Raw genomic sequence first — 17,899 nt, 5'->3', positions numbered from 1 at the left:
AGATTAAGGGCGTCACAAGTTGGTATCAGAGCTACATGATCTAGTCCCTGAGACAAGTTAGGATTTAAAAAGGGGTATTTTGGGAATATATATATATCGCGAGAGAGTTCGACTCATGTAGAGTTGAGTTAGACAATTAGGTATCGTCTAAGAAAAGTGTTGATTGGTAAAGTGGAAACTAGAGTTAGGGTGTGAGTTAGCTGGAAGCTTGATTTAACCCCAACATTGTTTCTTGGTTGTTGTTTTGTGTTTTCTCTCAGGATCCTAGTAGTTGTAGTGACTTAGACTCAGAGATTAGCTTGACTGGTACCCCTGTGGACCCTATTCCACCCTCTCCAGAGGAACCTGTGTATGTTAGTTCAGACCCAGAGGAGGACCCTTCTGAGAGTAGTGAGATCCCCATGCAGATTTCACCCCTAAGGCCAGATTCAGAGACCCCTGCCCCTGAGCCAGAGTCGGAGATGCCTAAGACTGTTCCTGTTAGTGTTGGTGGCAAGTTAGCCCAGGACCGAGACTTTGTGTACTCCCGCATTCCTAAGTTGGGAGCTTTGGTAGATAGGTTGATTCGAGACTCTAGGTAGAGGACTTCGGTGGTGATGGAGGAGTGGAGAGCTAGGATTCAGTTGGTGGAGCAGGTTGCCAGGAGGAGATTGGATGAGGGACCATCCACTAGTGATGCTGATGCTGAGGCCCGGAGGCTGCATAAGATCATTCCCTGGATGTTGGTTGTGTTGAGAGAGATTCTAGATGATTAGACGGGACTGTTGGTTGAACCCGTAGATTGTTATTGTTGTTTTCAGCGCTGGTAGGCTTTGGGATACTTGGTCAGATGTCGGGATCCCTTTTTCATTTATCTTGTTGTATTTCAGACCAGTGAAGTAGTAGTAGTAGTAGTAGTTGTTGGAAGTTAGGGGTAGATAGGGGGGTGTTTTCCAGTTTTTCCTCTGTTTAACCCTGCCATTTATTGTACCTTGTTTCAGAACCCTAATATCCAAAATATTCCCTATGTAACCTTTGATTAAATAATTCTATTATCATTGTTTTCCATTGTGCACCTTGATTATCCTATAAACTGTTTTCAATGCCATATTTTAATACAACCATGTTCTCGTATAACCATGTTCAAAGATCATAAAACTCTATTCCGTGCCATGATAAAATAACACTGATATGAGAATTATGTAGTAATAGGATTGCATGTGCAAATTGGGTAAAACTTAAAACCCACAAAAGAGATTTCATAGAAATTGTTGTTATATATATGCCATGCTATCGTATTGCTAAATAATTGCTCAATCAGGTTTGTAAGAAATGGCCAACTCACCAGATCACCAAGAAGAAGAAATTCCCACCCAAGGCCCAGAAATAAACCCAGAAACCACTATGATGAGCAGACTTGCTCAGCTTTTGCAACAACCTGTGGCCCCAAAAGTTGGAAATTTCAAGCACTTTCAATCTGTTCATCCTCCAGAGTACTTAGGTTTGCCAGACCCGATTAAAGCGCAGTCGTGGTTGAGAGAGATGGAAAAATCCTTTGAGTTAGCAGAAGTTAAGGATGATAAGAAAGCTCAGTACGCAAGTTATTATTTGAAAGATAAAGCAAGTTTCTGGTGGGAGTCATCTAAGGCGTTGTTGGAAGGCAAACACTTATCTTGGGAGAAGTTCACTGAGATGTTTCTGGAAAAGTATTTGCCAAGTTATATGCAAGATCAGTTGGAGATGAAATTTTTGGATCTTAGACAGGAGGAAATGTCAGTAGCAGAATATGAGGTGAAGTTTTCAGAATTGTCAAGGTTCGTACCAGAGTACATGAATACGGAAGCGAAGAAGGCTAAGAGGTTCCAGCAGGGACTCAAGCCGTGGATTAGGAGTCAGATAGCTATGTTGGAGATTAAGAACTATGCTGCTTTGGTTCAGAAAGTAATGATAGTGGAAGGTGAGCGGGAAGCTGCTCAAAGAGAAAATGAAGGAAGAAAGAGGAAGTTTGAAAGCTCTGAGCAAGAGCAAGGAAGCTCAAAGTTCAGAGGGAAGTTTGGGAAGAATGGTGGAGGTCAGAACCAAAAGATCCAAAAGTTTAGACCCGGGAATGGAACTCAGAAGAACCGTTTCCAGAAAGATGGACAACCGGGAAAGGATAGCAGGCCCCAGATGCAAGAATGCAGGAACTGTGGAAAAAGACACCCGGGGAGGTGTAACAAGCTAGACATAACATGTTTTAAGTGCAACCAAAAGGGGCATTATTCTTCAGAATGTTCAAATGGAGTAAGGAAACCTGATTTGGCTTGTTTCAAATGTGGCAAAGTGGCCATATGGCCAGGAACTGCAAAGAGCCTGTGCAGAAGGCTAATGTTCTCAGAATTGCTGGACCGCCGTCTCTCCCAGCACCATCAGCTCAACCCAGAGCTAGAACCTTTAACATGACAATGAAAGATACGGTGCAAGATGTGGACGTGGTAGCAGGTATGCTTGTTATAAACTCAGTAGAAGTAAAAGTTTTGATGGATTCTGGAGCAACTAGATCTTTTATCTCTGAAAGTATTCTTGATAAGTTAAATTGTGTTGCGTACCCTCTAGAGCCTAATATGATTATAGAGGTAGCAAATCAAGAGAAAGTTGTTGTTAATAAGATTTGTCCTGATTGTGATGTGTCTATAGAAGGTCAGCACTTTTCCAGCTGACTTAATTCCTTTTAAGTTAGGAGAATTTGAGGTTATACTAGGAATGGATTGGTTGTCAAACCATGAGGCGCAAATAGAGTGTAAAAGTAAGAAAATGAAGTTAAGAACCAAGGATGGTGAGGAAGTGATATTTAAAGGAAAGAGGCAAGAGAAGAAATTTCTAACGGTTATTGAGGCGAAAAGATTAATACGTCAAGGATGCGAAGTTTATTTGGCTAATGCCGTAGACGTGGAAAAAGAATCTGTAAAGATCGATGATATTCCGGTAGTAAGAGATTTTCCGGATGTGTTTCCTGATGAATTGCCTGGACTACCTCCAGACAGAGAGATCGAGTTTACGATTGACTTGGCTCCTGGTACAAAACCAGTGTCGAAAGCTCCCTATCGCATGGCGCCGGTCGAAATGAAGGAATTGGCAGCTCAGTTGCAAGAATTGTTGGACAAAGGAGTGATCCGACCGAGTGTATCCCCGTGGGGTGCATCGGTGTTGTTTGTAAAGAAAAAGGATGGAAGTATGTGATTGTGTATCGATTACCGTGAGCTGAATAAGTTGACGATCAAGAATAAGTACACTCTACCGCGGATCGATGACTTGTTTGACCAATTGAAAGGAGCTTCGTGCTTTTCAAAGATTGATTTAAGATCTGGGTATCATCAGTTAAAGATCAAAGCGGAAGATATACCCAAGACAACGTTCCGAACAAGATACGGACACTATGAGTTTTTGGTGATGGCATTTGGCTTGACGAATGCGCCAGCTGCATTTATGGATCTTATGAACAGAGTGTTCAAGCAGTATTTGGACAAGTTCATAATTGTGTTTATCGACGATATACTAATTTACTCCAAGACGGAAGAAGATCATAAGGAGCATTTGAGGATTTCCTTGGAAATTCTGCGAAAAGAGAAGCTGTATGCGAAGTTTTCAAAGTGTGAATTTTGGCTAAAGGAAGTGCAATTTCTTGGTCATGTAGTTAATAAAGAAGGAATTAAAGTGGACCCAGCCAAGATAGAAGCTGTAATGAATTGGGAAAGACCCAAGACTCCGACGGAAGTCAGAAGTTTTCTGAGATTAGCCGGATACTATAGAAGATTTGTGCAAGATTTCTCAAAGATTGTCGTTCCATTGACAAAGTTGACGAGAAAGAACGAGAAGTTTATTTGGACAGAAAAGTGTGAGAAAAGTTTTCAAGAGTTAAAGAAGAGATTGGTAACCGCCCCAGTATTGGTATTACCTGATGATAAAGGGGAATTTGTAATATTCAGTGATGCTTCATATAAAGGACTTGGATGCGTGTTAATGCAACACGGGAAGGTAATAGCATATGCGTCAAGGCAACTCAAGCCGCATGAGCAAAAGTATCCAACGTACGATTTAGAATTGGCAGCAATTGTATTTGCCCTTAAGATTTGGAGGCATTATTTGTACGGGGAAAAGTGCGAGATTTATACGGACCATAAGAGCTTAAAGTATATCTTTACTCAGAAAGAACTGAATATGCGACAAAGACGGTGATTGGAATTGATCAAAGATTATGATTGTGTGATAAACTATCATCCTGGAAAGGCAAATGTGGTAGCTGATGCTTTAAGTCGAAAGGAAAGGTTGAATATGTTAACGTAATCGGAAGAATTAATCAAGGACTTTGACAAAATGGAAATAGAGCTACAGACTCCAGAATGTGGAGATGAAGCTATTTATGCAATGCTGTTTTAACCTGAAATTTTGGAAAAGATTCGATGCTTTCAAGAGCAAGTGATGAATCGCGAAAAGAATAAGTTGACGGGAGAAGAAATTAAAGCTCAAAAGGATGGAAAAGGGATATACCGTGTTAACTCACGTATTTGGATACCTAATGTCGTGGAACTAAAGCACGAGATTTTGCAAGAAGCGCATAACTCGAGATTTTCAATTCACCCTGGGAGTACGAAGATGTACCAGGATTTGAAAGAAAATTATTGGTGGCCAAACATGAAAAAGGAAATTGCGGAATGGATAAGTAAATGTTATACGTGCCAAAGAGTTAAAGCGGAACATCAAAGGCCAAGCGGATTGCTTCAGCCACTGGACATACCCGAATGGAAATGGGAACATATAGCGATGGATTTCGTGGTAGGATTACCTAAAACCAAGTCAAATCATGATGCGATTTGGGTGGTAATCGATCGGTTGACAAAGTCAGCACACTTCTTGCCGATAAACGAAAGGTTTTCATTGGAAAAGTTGGTCAAATTGTATCTGGATGAGATCATGATGCGTCATGGAGTTCCTGTATCTATCGTGTTTGATAGAGATCCAAGGTTTAATTCAAGATTTTGGCGACAATTCCATGATCATTTGGGAACGAAATTGAAAATGAGTACGATATATCATCCGCAGACAGACGGACAAAGTGAAAGGACAATTCAGACGATTGAAGACATGTTGCGAACCTGCGCAATAGATTTCAAAGGAAATTGGGACGATCATTTACCCTTAATTGAGTTTTCCTACAACAACAGTTATCACGCGAGTATTGGCATGCCGCCTTATGAAGTGTTGTATGGAAGAAAGTGTAGATCCCCTACTTATTGGGACGAAGTTGGTGAGCGCAAGTTAATTGGCCCAGAGCTAGTTCAGCAAACGAAGGAAAAGGTTGAAATGATTCAAAGGAGATTAATTGCAGCTCAAGATCGACAGGCAAAGTACGCAAATCAAGAACGGAAAGATATGCAATTCGAAACTGGAGACAAAGTCTTTTTAAAGATATCTCCTTGGAAAGGTTTAACTCGTTTCGGAAAGAAAGGAAAGCTGAGTCCAAGGTACATTGGACCATTTGAAGTATTGCGACAAGTTGGGAAAGTGGCGTATGAATTAGCGCTACCGCCGCAAATGCAACATCTGCACAATATGTTTCATGTATCTCTCCTGAAGAAGTATAATGCTGATGCGAGCCATGTTATCGAGTTGGTACCAGTGGAAATCCAACCAGATTTGTCCTATGAAGAACAACTAGTGCGAATTTTGGATCGAAAAGAAAGGACGCTTAGAAATAAAGTTGTACCTCTAGTTAGAGTGTTTTGGAGAAATCCGTTAGTCGAAGAATCGACTTGGGAATTAGAAAGTGAAATGAAAGAAAAGTATCCCCATCTATTTGCTTAGATTAGATTCTGGGGACAGAATCCTTTTAAGGAGGGTAGATTGTGACGACTGAGAATTTTGTGACGTAATTAAGTGAATAAAGTATGTGTTATGTGATGTGATTATAATTATGTGACTAAGTGATGATTATTTGTCTTATCTGTATACTAAAGTTAAGGAGCGTGGATACAAACGTTCCAATTTAAAGAGTCAGCTTAGAAGTTAAGCTGTGGTGTCGGGCCGTCAGGTAGAACAGAACCCGTCCTAATATGAAATTAAATAATATAAAATGAGAATTATATGTGAAGTGAGTAAATAAAGTATTTCGTCCTAAGAGACGTGATGATTGGCAAAGATAATGAGAAGCGTAATCGAAACGCTGAGCGTCGGGCCGTCAGGCTGAACGTGACCCGGTACGCGTAAAAGAGGATAAAGATTCAAGAGGGTTAAGTTCTATGATCAGACCTGAGTCGTTTTGTGACTGTATATGTGTGATTGCTTGACTGTATGCATGACTATGTGTTCTGTGTCAATTTTGCGAATTTTAAAGGAATTACGTGATTTAAGTAAAGGTTTAATTAACCTTCGCGCATTTTTATAAAATCATCCGAGAAGGATAAAAACATGAGATTCGTTCTATTATCTTCGTAAAGATCCTAGAGACTTTTTAAAAATAATAAGTGAATTTGATTGTTGATCTTTGCATTTTTAAATCGATTTTATGTGGAAAATGTATTTATTAAAGCAAGTTTGCGAAATTCATATAAAATCAACCGTTCGCTCAAATTCTTATTATGAGTAATGGATAAAAATCTAATTCCGAGACCTACGTGTTAAAATTGTCATTTTCAATAATTCTCGACTTTCCGAGAGAGAAATATTTTATATTTGAATTTTGTTGCATTCGAGTAAAAAAAGAAAGAATGCGTGAGTCAAAAAGGAGTTATTAGATTACCATTTTGCTCTTGTTTTGGTGGAGTATAAATCACTCCTTCCTCCCCCATTTTCTTCTTCTTTTCCATGCACTCACTCTTTTCTCTCCTCTTTTTCTTTCATTCTCACTTTCTCTCTCTCGACAACTCTCTCTCTTTGATTTCTCTCAGTATATTGTCTCTCCCTCTCTAATTCTTTGAAACCCTCCATGAATCATCAACCTTATTCCATACAAGAGCTTTAATTCATGTGCATGTGTGTGTTTATGCTTGCATGCAAAGTGTGTGTATGTTTTTAGGTTCGGTTTTGAGCCGAGAACCGAGGGCTTGCTTGATTAGTTCATGTTCTGTGATTATTGTGCTGAAATCAGATTACATGTGGTGTTGCTGCATTTCTTTTGTTAAGAAATCGGGGGTTTCGTGGTTGGACACCCTCGAATGAGGGCACCACCGTGATGCCACCGCCACCGATGATGAACTCCGGTGAAACGGTGGTGAGCTATGATGTTAAAAACTGAGCTCTAGAACCTTAAGACCATATATTTGAGTTTGCATGTGATATTTTGATTAAAAAGGACGAATGGCCATTATTATTTTAAGGAAATCAAGTTGATTGTATTGAAATGCATGAGTTATTGATTTGATGTTGAAAAATAGGATGATTTGTGATTCAAGGATTAAGGATATCAAGTTGCATATTTTGTTTTTGAAAAACCCGAATGGTGTTAATCTTTAAAGTTGTTTGATTTGAGTCAACTTGTTTAAAATAATGACGGATTGCTATTAGAGTAAAAAGGAATGAAATTGTTGTTGCATGCTAAGTTTAGGTTCGAATTTTCGTGTTAACAAGAAAGGAAATTGAATTTTGTGAGATAATTTTGGTAAACACTAAGTTTGTATGGTTTAAAAGTGATTGCATGCTAGTTTTAAAGAGGATCAAGATGTGCATGTCATTGATTTGTCTTTGAGGTGGAAGTTTGAGTTTTGCCGAATAAAATTGAGTTAAAAGGGATTAATGTGATGAATAAATGGATGCATGTTGTGATTTAGGTGAAAATCGATTGTGTTAAGGAACTTAGTTGGCTTACTTGATAAAGATAAAGTGTTTGATATCATGATAAGTTGAAATTGAATTGCATGCGCGCAAGTATGTATGATTTGGTTAGAATTTTTATGATTAAAATAAAGAAGGATGATACTTTAATAGTTTTGAATGAGTTGTGTGTATGTATGTGAGTTAAAGTGAGAATTTGGTTAATTTTGTGTGATAAGGCCGAATAGGCCATAGGGAATGAAAGTCACATTACTTGGTTTTTATGATAAAAATAATGATTGAAAGTGTATAAGTAAATATTTATGAATTTGTTGCTTGATTATAATATGAGTTTCGAATTAAGGAACAAAAGAAAAGGAAACTAAGTTGATTGATATAAGTGATAGTTATGAACGTAAATGTTTGGTTGTGAATAGGTCTTGTACTCGTAAAAGAGTTATGTTAGTGTGATTTAAGAAATAGCCAAGGTTAAGCGAGTACGCTTTGATGGTTAAGTATATAAGGATATAAAAGCTACGAAAAAAGGATGTGCTATGTGCTATGTGCTTATATGTATAAGCTATATTCGTATACTCGAGACAAAGATATAATCGAGTTATCGTATAGAGTGATCGTTCCGGGAACGAGAGTTGAGAATCTGATTAAGATTTTGGTTTTATTGTAGATTCGGAGCGTGAGGGCATTCAGGCTAGGAAAGGAAAGGATTTACTAGGTGGCAGTAGTTCAACCCTCAGGAAAGCAAATTCAGGCAAGTAACTCTAATTACTTGTGTAAATGATTATAAAGGAAATGTTGTTCATACCATGTAGAGTATTGAACTGTTTAAGCATGAAACCCTTGTTTTATGAGACCCTTGTTTTATGAAACCCTGATATTGATTTAAAGAATCCCTGTTCTTGATAACCTGTTATTGATAAGCCTATTGATTTCACTCATTGATAATCTGACTTTTCTGTTCAATTTACCTATAATGCCCTGAATCATATTGAACCTATTGATTATCTTGGTTAACCCTGTTTAATGATATTCTGTTTCTCTTGATCACCCTATTGATCCCTAAATCAATGTTTATCCTTCTAATTTGGTGCCTTGTTATCCTTGACACAGAATTCTTGTGAATTGTTCCTTGCGTATCTTTGATTCACTCCCTGAACTTTGTTTCTTTAAAATCTGATTTAAGAATGAGTTTCGACTTGAAAGAGTTCGAATGATTTCAAATGCTTGGTAATGATAAAATGGATTTTAGAAAACCTATTTGTTTTTCCAACTCAAGGTTTTCCAAATGAATTCCTGATGGATTGGATTGAGACGTAAGAGGCTAGTGGGACTAGTCCAGTCATGGTAAGAGGCTAGTGGGACTAGTCCAATTTAAGGCTGAAATTATGCCGATTGGTACCTTAAAGACCGGAATGGAGGTCGATACGGGCTGATCACCCGTATATAGTAAAATGGAAAGACAAAGTGATCCAATCAAGGGTTCTAATTGATTATTTAAAAGGGAACTGAAACTTTTATTCAGTAAATTGATTTTGGAAATGAAAATGGTTTATATTGCCTTGAAAAGAGTTGATTATGTTATTGTGGAGCTTAAAGCTCGAGAACCCTGATTCTTGAAATTGTTGATCATATGATTGATTCTATCTTGAAATACTATTGCTTTCCTCTATCGAAAGATCTATTTTGATCCTATAATGATTTGTGATGAATCTCGGCTTTCGTCCTGTTTCGAGCCTTATTTCTTGAAAGCCCCTACTATTCTTCAGATACCTTTCCTTATCCAAAAAATAAAAATAAAAATGGAAATCTGCCACCTAGACTAATTAATGTAGAATGCCCTAGTTTGATAAGGCGTATTGTGATTTGATATTGTAGAACTGCTATATAGTTACTTGCTGAGTTTTATACTCATTTGTTTTATCTTAATCTAATCATGGCAGTTAAGCAAGAAGATGGCCAGGCTTAGGCGCACTGCTCGTAAGAGCGTACCTGGTGGTCCCTACCGTGTTGTGGGCTTCCGGTTGCTAGAGCAGGTAGTGGTGTTTATGAGTGAGCTCGCGCCTAGAAAGAGGTGTATAAAGTTACAATGGGTTATCTGTCGGTTCCCAGCCAGAATCGATATTATTTATTTAATAATATTTTGGGTTTGTAAGTTATAGTTTATGATTGGTAGTTGTAATCTTGTCTCATACTTTATCCTATTGATCCTGTTAGTAGTTAATCGGGGTTTATGCATATTTAATTATTAGATTAGAGGTGTGTGAGTCCTCATTTCCTAACCCCGAGATTGAGGGCGTCACAGCTCAGACTAGAGGAGCACCTTGAAAAAGACTGTGAGCACATCTTTGTACACTTTGCCTTATAAATTTTTCAAGTGATTTTTGCAGCAGTTTACAGTTTTATCTACTTCCATTTAAATTTATATTTTTAGGATGTTTTGTTATCATCAAGTTTCTCTTAATTTATGGCTACAATTCTAGTAGACATAAATTGGGGGAGATTGTTGGGAATATGTTGTGAACTTGATGATTTCATTAACAAAATACCTTAGTTGATTTAACTTAGTGAAAAATGTAGCACTCGACGGATAATCAAATATAGTCCCGATGGATAATCAAATATAGTCCCGATGGATGACTCAATATAGTCCCGACGGATGATGATTTGACATCCATCGAGTGAGTAGCTTATGTAACAATAAGTCATGTAGCACATTTCTGCAAACAACTTTGTATAGATTCTGTAGTAGCTTATAAGTCATGTTGACTTTAATTAGATATGCAGAATAGGTTGATTAATTGTAAATAGATGATATCTTGTAATTCTGCATAAATGAAATAAAGTCAAGTGCCAAATAGCTACCCGACGGATGATCAACAAAGCTACCTGACGGATGATCAACAAGGCAACCTGACGGATGATCATGTACCCGACGGATGATCATGTACCCGACGGATGATCAATTTAAACATCTGTTGACAATGATAACACAGTCACATGCGTCGAGTGTTTGCAAAAGGAATGTGGCAGCCTACTCAACTGGGTTTTTGAGAACAAAGAAGCATTACCATTTTCATGCTATTATGAAGATATTCAAAGATGCTGGAATAGAGTAGTGAAGCAGCATAGTATTAGACTTGATAGGTTTTTTTTATTATCTTGTCTTATTACTGTGTAATCTTGGTAATATATAAACCAAGAGTAGCAAATAGAACAACAAGAAGACTAAGCAAATTCATTTTCAGAGAAACAATTGTAAGCTGTATCTTTATCATTTCTCTGTAAGTTTAGTTGTTCATATTTGTAAGCAGCTGTGAGCTATTCAAGCTACACAGGATTCTCTTGATATATATATATATCTGGTGGATGCATTTAAATCCACCAGAAAGTTTTAAAGACTTGTGTTTTTATTACTTTGTGTTTTGATTCATTTTAACTAGTAATTCCGCACTTTGCAAATCAAAACACTTACATATATATTTTGAGTTAGAGCATTTTATAATTCAGAAAAAGTTTCAAGAATTCCATTCAACCCCCTTCTGTAATTCTTGTTGCATTGTTAGGGACTAACATCACCCTACTCAATCTTGTCTAAAAGAAAGCCTATTGTAAAACATCTTCATGTATTTGGAAGCAAGTTCTATGTGTTGAAGGAAAACTCTGAATATGTGGGAAAATTTGACTTTAAAGTTTTTGAGGCAATTTTTTGGGGATATTTATTGGAAAGAACTGCATATAAAGTCTATGTGATTGAACAGAAGAAAATTATGGAAAGCACAGATGTTACTTTTAATAATGACAAGTGCCCGGGCTTGGAATGCCTTGATGAAAATGAAGTTGAAGCCCTCAAGTTTGAAAATCTCAACATTGATAGTGATTCTGATGATGAAGATGAAGTAAAAACAAATTACAGAGTTAATGAAGAGTCTACTAAACAAGTGAATCATGAGAATGAAAGCTCAGCTCAAACACCTGAATTTGGTAGCACAAACTCAGGGGGAGAAAGAAGAGAAAATTCTGGAAGTCATGTCAGTGATGAAGAAGAAGCAGAAAACTCAAGTCAACAAACTCACACAAGGAAGTGGGATAGAAGTCACACTAGAGAAGAAATTATTGGTGATCCAACTGTTGGAGTGAGGACTAGAAATGCAACTGCAAATGAATGTCTTCATGCATGTTTTCTGTCACAAGTTGAGCCAAAGAAAACTGAGGAAGCCCTTCTTGATCCTGATTGGATATCTGCTATGCAAGAAGAAATAAATTAGTTTGAAAGAAACAAGGTTTAGAAATTGGTTCTTGTTCCAAAAAACAGAAGTATAATTGGAACAAAGTGGGTGTTCAGGAACAAAATGGATGAAAATGGAATTGTCACCAGAAACAAAATAAGGTTGGTTGCAAAAGGTTACTCACAGGAAGAAGGAATTGATTATGATGAAACTTTTGCTCCAGTTGCAAGACTTGAAGCTATAAGGATTTTTCTTATATTTGCTGCCCATTCAAATTTCAAAGTATATCAAATGGATGTGAAGAGTGCATTTCTTAATGGTGAGTTGGAAGAAGAGATTTATGTGCAACAACCACCTGGCTTTGAAGATCCAGAATTTCCAAATTTTGTATACAAATTACTCAAGGCTCTCTATGGACTAAAACAAGCACCTAGAGCTTGGTATGACACACTGTCAGAATTTTTGATTAAATATGGATTCACTAGAGGTACAATTGACAAGACACTTTTCTACAAGAAACATGGTGATGATATGATCCTAGTTCAGATTTATGTGGATGATATTATCTTTGGTTCTACTAATAAAAAGTTTTGTCAAAGATTCTCCAAGCTTATGCAGAGTGAATATGAAATGAGTATGATTGGGGAATTAAGTTATTTTCTTGGACTTCAAGTCAGTCAAAAAAGTGATGGAATCTTCATCAGCCTAACTAAGTATGTCAACGATTTATTGAAAAAGTTTGGTATGGTTGATTGTTCACCTGTATCTACACCTATGTCTATAGCTATAAAGTTGGATGAAGATAACAAAGGGCAAGAGTGTAGATATTTCAAGCTATAGATGAATGAATGGATCTTTGCTTTATTTAACTGCAAGTAGACCAGATATCATATTTGCAACATGTCTATGTGCAAGATTTCAAGTCAATCCAAAAGAGTCACATTTGATGGCTGTGAAGAGGATTTTCAGATACTTGAAGGGGACTCCAGACTTGGGATTATGGTATCCTAAGGGAACTGGTTTTGAAGTTGTTGGATATATAAATGCGGATTTTGCTGGATGCAGGGTTGACAGAAAGAGCACTAGTGGAAGCTGTCAGTTTCTTGGACAAAGACATGTATCCTGGTATAGTTAAAAACAATAATCTGTGTCAACTTCCATAGCTGAGGCTGAATAGATAGCTGCTGGAAGTTGTTGTGCTCAAGTGCTTTGGATTAGAAATCAGCTAATGGACTATGCCCTAGTGTTACACAAAATTCCAATTATGTGTGACAATACTAGTGCTATATCTATTGTGTCTAATCCAGTTAATCATTCTAGAACAAAGCACATTGATGTTAGGTACCATTTTATTAGAGAACATGCTACAAATGGTACTATTGAGCTTATTTTTGTTCCAACAGAAAAACAATTAGATGGACATTTTTACTAAACTTTTGGATGAAGCAACTTTCACTAGACTTGTAGGTGAAATTGGAATGCGTAATTCTTCATCCTAAGGTAAGAACTCAGCTAATTTTTTGCAGCAAATTAATTTCTGATAAATCAAAATTCATCTGATTAATTGGAAATTAACTGAAATATGAATTATAATTATTTCATAAACATCTGCATATTTATTTTTCAAAATTCAAAATTTAGCTTGGAAATTTTCAAATTCTAAGGAAACTGTCTAAATGTTAATTTACATTGTCAATGTGTAAAATTAGCACAAGACATAATCAAAGTGATCAAAACTATATAGAGAACTGAGTTCTCGATAAGTCTAATTAACTTATCGACAAGTCATTTTAAGACTTCTCGAGTGAGTTCTCGATAAGTCAATTTTATGATTTCTCGAGGGACTTCTCGATAAGCTTTATTATGACTTATCGATAAGTCATTGTAGAGTTCTCTATAATTGTTAACTCACAGAGTTCTCTACAAGTATAACTTTAGATTTATAAATAACTCAGAACTAGAATAATTTAATTCAATAAATTATTTTAGTAAAATACTTTTGGCCAAATTATTATAATTTTATTTGGATTTATTCAAATAAAAAGTGGAGACAATTCAGTCCATTTTAGGACAAACTGAGTATTTATTTGACATCTCGACAAGTCAAATTTAGTTATCTAAAAGAGTAAATTAAAATGACTTCTCGATATGTAATTCTCTTTTCAAAATTACTTCTCGATAAACAAATTCCAAACATTTATTTTTGAGTTCTCGATAAGTTATTTTCTTTTACTATAAATACTCAGAAATCTCGACATAAACATACTTACGCCTTCGAGAACTCTAAGTGACCTAGCTTTTTCTATTCTAAACCGATTTCTGTCTTGTTTCAAGCTCTTTCTCACTAATTTTTTTTACCCATTCATTCTTACTCAACAACAATGGCACTCAACAATGTTAGAGCTGATATCCCCAAACAAGGAACCAACTACCTTGCTTTCACTGATGCTAACTGATAAGTGGATTTTATATCCACTTGGAATGCTTTTTTACAAGCTTAAATTGGTGTTTTGGACTCAAGTTGTTGGTATTTTGATGTGTTTTTGTGTTATTGCATTTCAGGTATCAGTTATATGAAAAAAATAGCTTTTAAAGGAAATATGATGAAAATTGATCAGAATTGGAAGCCAAGGCCATTGTCAATTTGTAGAGAATCTCGTTAGTTTCACGTGGGCAGTTGAATCGCCTAATTCTGACGAGTAGAACTCAAGTTATGGCCAAAACAAGATTCATCAGAAATTTTCCCAAACAGTAGCTCAGGGCGCGGCTGGTCGCTGATTTCGCTGAAAAAGCCTTTTTTGAGTGGAATTTGACGATTTTAAGGGTCCAGGTCCACTAGGGGCGTATATATACTTAAAAAAAGTGTTTTCATCATCCGGGAAGATTGGGATACCAAGGAGAAGACCTAGAAGCACATAACAACTCCGAAAAAGAAGATCTTGTTTTTAACTTGTGATTCTTTGAATTAGTTGTAACTTTGGATGATCGTTTTCGTTCTTGTTGAACCTAGATCTCGTTTATTCGTACTTTGATTATTATTCAGTTTATTAAGACCTTGTTTTATACCATGCTTTCATTTGAACCCATGGTGATGATGAGTTCAATTATGGGCTAATCGTTATCATGGGATTCTAGCGAATTTACTTATGAATTTCAATAATTAATTTGTTTTGATATCTTGGTGTGTGGTGATTGATTGATATCCTAGTATTGGTTGTGCTTATTCATCTTATGTGCGTAGCTAACATATAAGATAGCGTGTTAATCTCTATTGAAGCGACGGTGGATCTTGAGATTTAGAACTTGTCATGCTAGCATAGGTTCATGTATGTGTATGCATGATTAGTGGGTGACTCTAACCGTTTTACTTGCCCTATGTAATCAAGATAGATAACTTGTGCTTAAACCGTTATGTTGTCAAATTCTATAGACATATAGGGTCTCAATATAATTGGTGCCTATTCAGCTTCTATCTCTTTTGTGGATGTCTGGTAGAATGGTACTCGTGCAATGAAAGTTGGTGTTTATCAGTTTCGTGTTATCTGATTAGTGTCATCACCATCACATGCTAAGGTTAAGAACAATAAGGCTATTGAATGAAGTATTTAATGAAGTTAGAATACCATGTTTGTCAGATATAGTAATTCAACCTCAATTCTCTTAGTTAATGTTATTTAGTATAATCTCTTATTTAATAAAAACCCAATTTGTTATTTGTCTTAGCATTGAGAGATAACCATACATTGTTGCATAGGTGCATAAATTGAACTTAACCTAAACCAGTCTCTGTGGGAACAAATCTGATTTATATCTTATACTACTTGCGAACGCGTATACTTGCGTGAATATTAGCGCGTGTTTTCGCCCTAACAAGTTTTTGGCACCGCTGTCGGGGACTCGGTGTTAATTTTTAGTTTATGTGCTTGTCATCAGTGGTCGTTAAAGTTCACTGACTCGGATTCTTTTACTTTCACGGTTTATTTGTTTGTGTTTCAGGTACTCATTACAATGGGAGATCCAGCAGCACGAACGAAAGCCTTGATGGATTTTTCTCAACAAAAGATCAATGATATTCAATCTAGCATTGTCCGGCCAGCTATCACAGCTAATACCTTTGAGATCAAGCCTGGAATAATTCAATGGATACATACTTCAGTCCAGTTTGGGGGTTCTCCAACGGAAGATCCCAATACACACATTAGGAATTTTATAGAGATCTGCGACACCTTCAGGTTCAATGGTGTTTCTGACGATGTTGTGAAGCTGAGACTGTTCCCATTCTCTCTGAGGGACAAGCCTAAGAGCTGGTTACACTCTCTACCAGCTGGTTCGATTCCTACATGGGAAGATCTTGCTCAGAAGTTTCTTATTAAATTCTTCCCTATGGCGAAGACAGCTGCAATCAGGAATGCTCTTACTCAATTTGCGCAGCAATCAGGAGAATATTTATATGAAGCTTGGGAGCGCTACAAGGAGATGCTTAGGAAGTGTCTTCATCATGGAATGCCTGATTGGATGATCATCAATTGTTTTTACAATGGGTTGGGAGCACAGTCCAGACCCATGCTCGATGCAGCAGTAGGTGGAGTATTATGGGGAAAGAACTATGAGGAAGCTTATGATCTAATTGAACTGATGGCTGTTAATGAATATCAGTATCCAGCCCAGAGATTGCCACAGAGCAAGGTAGCAGGAGTTCTTGAGGTGGATACAGCTATGGCTATCACTGCTCAACTAAAGGAGTTGTCTATGAAGATCGATTCTCTGGCTAACTTGGGTGTTAATCAGATAACCAGTATTTGTGAGCAATGTGCAGGTTCGCATGCGATGGAGCAATGTGCTATATCTAGTGACTCAGCTCAGTTTGTGAGAAACTTTCAGAGATCGTAGCAACCAGTTCCAGACACTTATCATCCTGACAACTGGAATCATCCTAACTTCAGTTGGAGCAATAATCAGAATGTGATGCAACAGCCGTTCCAGCAGTTTGGAAATAAGCTATTCAACCCTCCTGGTTTTTAGCAACAAATTACACCAAAACAACAAACTCATGGTGCATGTCTATCTTCGAATGAAAAATCTGAATTGGAGGAGTTGAGGCTTATGAGCAAAAACCAGGTTCTTATATGCCAAAGCCAGGCTATTTCTCTCAAGACTCTGGAGAACCAAATAGGGCAAATTGCTAATGCCTTATTGAATCGACCACCAAGAACGCTTCCTAGTGATACAGAAGCCAATCCAGGAAAGAGGGAAGTTGAAGAACATGTGAACGCCATCACCTTAAGGTCTGGAAAGGTCGCAAGCCCCCAAATTCAGCAAGACGAAGAGCCTGAAAAATCTCAAGATTCAGAAAATGCAGTTGTGGCTGAAGAAGAAGTGCAGAAGGAAGCAGAGGTGGAACCAAGGAAGACTACTGTGGAACACACTCCTCCTGAGGGTAATACAGGGGAGAAACAGATCTATCCACCACCTCCTTTTCCTAAGAGGTTGCAGAAGAAAAAGCTGGATAAGCAGTTTGAGAAGTTTTTGGAGGTGTTCAAAAAACTTCATATCAACATACCTTTCGCTGAAGCTCTTGAACAGATGCCTAGCTATGCGAGGTTTATGAAAGGTATTCTCTCTCGGAAAGTGAAGCTCGATGACTTAGAAACCATTGCTCTAACGGAGGAATGCAGTGCTGTGCTGCAACAGAAGTTGCCTCCGAAACTTAAAGATCCTGGAAGCTTTACTATTCCTTGCACCATCGGATACTTGTCGTTCGACAAGTGTTTATGTGATTTAGGAGCTAGCATCAATCTGATGCCCTTATCTATCTTCAAGAAGCTTGGTCTGCCTGATCCGAAACCAACATACATGTCATTGCAACTAGCTGACCGTTCCATCGCTTATCC

At 37.3% G+C, this 17,899-nt stretch overlaps 1 non-coding gene across 1 annotated transcript; it reads right to left on the bottom strand.

The window, feature by feature from the left end:
* Positions 1 to 16,406: 16,406 nt before the first annotated feature.
* Positions 16,407 to 16,513, bottom strand: LOC141694636 (small nucleolar RNA R71). The gene has a single exon (XR_012563924.1). It is a non-coding gene; the product is annotated as a small nucleolar RNA R71 (small nucleolar RNA).
* Positions 16,514 to 17,899: the final 1,386 nt, after the last annotated feature.

This window comes from Apium graveolens, chromosome 10, assembly GCF_009905375.1.
Source record: "Apium graveolens cultivar Ventura chromosome 10, ASM990537v1, whole genome shotgun sequence".
NCBI lineage: Eukaryota > Viridiplantae > Streptophyta > Magnoliopsida > Apiales > Apiaceae > Apium > Apium graveolens.
Note: the sequence above shows the minus strand (reverse complement) of the source record. Positions and strands in the feature narration are given on the sequence as shown.